The 4,369-nt window shown below is 50.0% G+C and overlaps 1 long non-coding RNA gene across 1 annotated transcript; it reads right to left on the bottom strand.

The window, feature by feature from the left end:
- Positions 1-2,179: 2,179 nt before the first annotated feature.
- Positions 2,180-4,009, bottom strand: LOC113617136 (uncharacterized). Its single transcript, XR_003431530.1, has 3 exons — positions 3,520-4,009; positions 3,094-3,174; positions 2,180-2,866 (listed from the first exon to the last, which is right to left on the bottom strand). It is a non-coding gene; the product is annotated as an uncharacterized LOC113617136 (long non-coding RNA).
- Positions 4,010-4,369: the final 360 nt, after the last annotated feature.

The raw sequence follows: 4,369 nt of genomic DNA, 5'->3' as shown, positions 1-4,369 counted from the left end.
GATGCTCCCACCCGGGCCCATCACTTCCTCCCCAAACAGGCAGCACTGTCAGGCTTTAGAGCTGCATCAGTGGTGAGATTGCCGAGTGTCCGGCAGCATACTGGGTATTTTCTAAAAATATGATATGGGATGTTTTTTTAACTTCTACTATGCTGATTCCCAAACTTTCAGTGGCATCTTCAGAATAAAAACCATGTAGCATCTTCATGTAGAACAAACGGGCAAGCACATGGTCTATGTCAGCGCAAAGGAAATTTCTTTCTTTAACGAGCCTCCAAATTATTTAGTTTTCAATTTAGTTTCATTTTTATTTTGTATTGGAGTAGAGTTGATTTACAATGGTGTGTTGGTTTCAGTTGTGCAGCAAGGTGATTCAGTTATACATATACATATATCTATTCTTGTTCAGATTTTTTTCCAATATAGGTTATTGCAGAATATTGAGTGGCGTTCCCTGTGCTATGCTTTGTCCTTGTTGAGTGTCGATTTTATTTATAGCAGTGTGTATGTGTTAGTCCCAAACTCCTCATTTATCCCTGCCCATCCCCTTTCCCCTTTGGTAACCATAAGTTTGTTTTCTATGTCTGTGAGTCTGTTTCTGTTTTGTGAATGAATTTAGTGGTATTAGTTTTTAGATTCCACATGAAAGTGATATTATATAATGTTATCTCTGTCTGATGTACTTCACTCAGTGTGATCATCTCTAGGTCCATCCATGTTGCTGCAAATGGCATTATTTCATTCTTTTCATGGCTAGGTGATATTCCATTATATATATTCATATATATATCTCACATCCTTATCATTTCTCTGTGGATGGACACTGAGGTGGCTTCCGTGTCTTCGCTGTTGTGAATAGAGCTGCTATGAACATTGGGTTTCACGTACCTTTTTGAATTAGAGGTTTCTTCGGATATATGCCGAGGAGTGTGATTGCTGGATTATATGTTAACTCTATTTTTAGTTGGTTTTTTTGTTTTTCTGTTTTTTTTTGCAGTACGCCTCACTGTTGTGGCCTCTCCTGTTGCGGAGCACAGGCTCCGGACGCGCAGGCCCAGTGGCCATGGCTCACGGGCCCAGCCGCTCCGCGGCATGTGGGATCTTCCAAGACTGGGACACGAACCCGTGTCCCCTGCATCGGCAGGCGGACTCTCAACCACTGTGCCACCAGGGTAGCCCCGATTTTTAGTTTTTTAAGGAACCTCCATACTGTTCTCCATAGTGGCTGCACCAGTTTACATTTCCATCCACAGTGCAGAGGAGTTCCCTTTTCTTCACACCCTCTCCAGCATTTATTATTTGTAGACTTTTTGATGATGGCAATTCTGACGGGTGTCAAGCGATACCTCATTGTAGTTTGGATTTGCATTTCCGTGAGGATCCTTTTCAAATGAAAGTTCAATCCTGTCTCTGCTCTCCTCAAAGGCTTCCGGATACTTGCATTGGCCTGGAAGCCCTTGGGATAATTGTCTGTTACAGGAACACAGAACCTGCTTTCTTCCACTTTCAAGTCTTGGCTCAAACATCACCTCGGGCACACTCTCAGCAACAGAAAACAGCCCCCAAATGTCACGTGTTCGCTTCCCTGAGAAGCTGTTCGCTTCTCCAGACACATGTTACCATCAAACACACTCAATATTTTTATTTATTCTTAAAAAATGTTTCTATCCTTCTTATATCCAGAAGGACAGCTTCTTGATGACAGAGAGTTAAAAACAATTTTTTATTGAAACATAATTATTTACAAAGTTGTGTTTAATGTCTGCTGTCCAGCAAAGTGGCTTAGTTATTCATACACATATAATACATGTGCTTTTCCATATTCTTTTCCATATGGTTTCTCACAGGATATTGACTATAGTTCCCTGTGCTGTACAGTGGGACCTTGTTTATCCATTCTGTATATAATAGTTCACATCTGCTAACCCCAAACTCCGAATCCATCCCCCCCCCGCCCCCCAGGTAACCACAAGCTTATTCTCTATGCTTGATGACAGAGATTTTTTTTTTTTTTGCGGTACGCGGGCCTCTGACTGTTGTGGCCTCTCCCATTGCGGAGCACAGGCTCCGGACGCGCAGGCTCAGCGGCCATGCCTCACGGGCCCAGACGCTCTGCGGCATGTGGGATCTTCCCGGACCAGGGCAAAAACCCGTGTCCCCTGCATTGGCAGGCGGACTGTCAACCACTGTGCCACCCGGGAAGCCCGATGACAGAGATGTTTGATGCTGTCCTCACTGATGCGCCCTGGGAACCTCCAACAAGGGGGCACAGAGTACATGTTCAATAGTTCTTGCCGAATAGTCTATAATTAAGTGTATGCCACTCTTCCACCCAAAACCAGACAATAAAACACACACACACACACACACACACACACTCACACGCGCTGACATTTAAGCCTGAGCCTGAGGATATTCTCAGGACTTGGAGAGGCAGGAATGGGGAGTGAAGGATGTTTCAGGGGAGGGACTGCACATACAAAGTCTCAGAGTCACAGAGGTCAGGCCAGGCTGGGTGTGGAGACGTGGGGAGATGCAGGGAGAGGAGGGATCTGGGTGGAGGGTCCAGCAGGGCAGAGCCCGCCAGGGCTGCAAATCCAGCCAGTGGTGTGTGCACCTTGGTCTCTGGCCGTGGAGAGGAAACACAGCTGTCCCTGCTGTGCAGCAAGTGGATGGTAGCGGTCTCTGCGAACAGTGCGGAGGCCTGTGTTTCCCAGGGAGATGGAGGCAGGAGGTGGGTGGGCTCAGAGACCCAGGGAAGAGAGGAGGCTGCTGGAACGACTGGGGTCAAGATGGGAAGGGGACGGGCATCAGGACGAGCTGTGCTTAGGAGGAAGGATGGACAGCACATAGTGATTATTGGATGCTGGAGAAGAGGAGCAGGGATGAAAGGGGACAAACCCCGTCCTTCCTTCTGGCCTTAGATGTGGGGGCCACCTTGTCATCAGTGTGACAGGGAACCCAGCAGAGAAGTGGGTTTGGGGAGGAAGATTGCAGCTCCACTTTGGGCATGCTGAGCGGAGCAATCCTGGGGGCCATTCTGGGGCAGGTGTGCAGTGGGATGTTTGGTGGTAGGATGCCGACATCACTCACCCAGAGGGGTAACCTGGAATGGCGTTTGCATCTGACACGCCCCCTGCAGGCCTGGCTGCCTTCCTCCTGCGGGACGTCACTCTGAGCCAGAGAAGAGACCAGACTTTGGTCAGATCGGGTGCCGCGGGCCGCACACTCACCCTGTTCCTTGTTCAGGGGCGGGGGGATGACTGAGGTGGGAGAGGGCAGGTCTGGCCCCACAGACCCTCTAGAGCACAGCGGCTACCCTCAACCCTGACACTGGGCGGGGAGGAGACCCTGCCCCAGGGACTCCTCACCTCCCCCAAGCCCCGCCCCCCCACTCCCCCTTCCCGTCAGCCTCCTGCCGGCCCCGCCCCCGCCCCCTCCAGCGCTGGTTCCAGGGTGCAGCCACCTGCGCCCTGCCCTCCCCACCCATCCCCTCTCCCCTCTCCCAGGGGTGCTCACAGGAGGGCGATGAGGACCAAGAAGAGTAGCGGGATCTTGACAGCCGCTTCCCAGATGGCCGTCAGAATCACCTGTACTGCGACGCGCCCCGACTGCCCTGCAGGAAAGTGGGACCAGGATGGAATCATCTGCTCAATCCTGTGTCCTTCCGCTCCCAGGAGAACTCTGGGCGTTGGTCTTCCAGGCTTTCCTCATCCACCCGATGCCGAACCCGTGTGCCCGGGGTATCAGCCCACCCCATGCCCTTGCCTTCCAGCAGCTGAACAGAAAACAAAAATGCGTAAGTTGGACTTCATGGAAAGAAAAATTCGGCTCATCAATCGACTGAGAAAGTGAAAAACCCACCCATTTAATGGGAGAAAATATTTGCAAATCATAGATTCGATATGTGTGTGATATCCAGCCTATATAAAAGCTATATCAAAAACGATACAAGCGCTTCGCTGGTGGCGCCGTGGTTGAGAGTCCGCCTGCCGATGCAGGGGACGCGGGTTCGTGCCCCGGTCCGGGAGGGTCCCACGTGCCGCGGAGCGGCTGGGCCCGTGAGCCATGGCCTCTGGGTCTACGCGGCCGGAGCCTGTGCTCCGCGACGGGAGAGGCCGGAACAGTGAGAGGCCTGCGTACCGCAAAAAAAAAAAAAAAGACCAAAAAAACAATTCAAGAACAAAGAGACAATGAAATTTTTCCAAACGGACAAAGGACTAAAAAAATTTTCCAAATAACCAATACGTTCATGAATAAAATGAACGATGCCATTACTCGCTCCATAAATGTAACTCAAAACATAATGAGATATTTCTTCACACCCACCAGCGGGCTCGAATTTTTTTTTTAAGGAAAATAATGGCGA

This window comes from Aethalodelphis obliquidens, unplaced genomic scaffold (assembly GCF_003676395.1).
Source record: "Aethalodelphis obliquidens isolate GAN/ISIS:26980383/991018 unplaced genomic scaffold, ASM367639v1 scaffold1988, whole genome shotgun sequence".
NCBI lineage: Eukaryota > Metazoa > Chordata > Mammalia > Artiodactyla > Delphinidae > Aethalodelphis > Aethalodelphis obliquidens.
The sequence above is the reverse complement of the archived record's forward strand: the minus strand, read 5'-3'. Positions and strand labels throughout refer to the sequence as shown.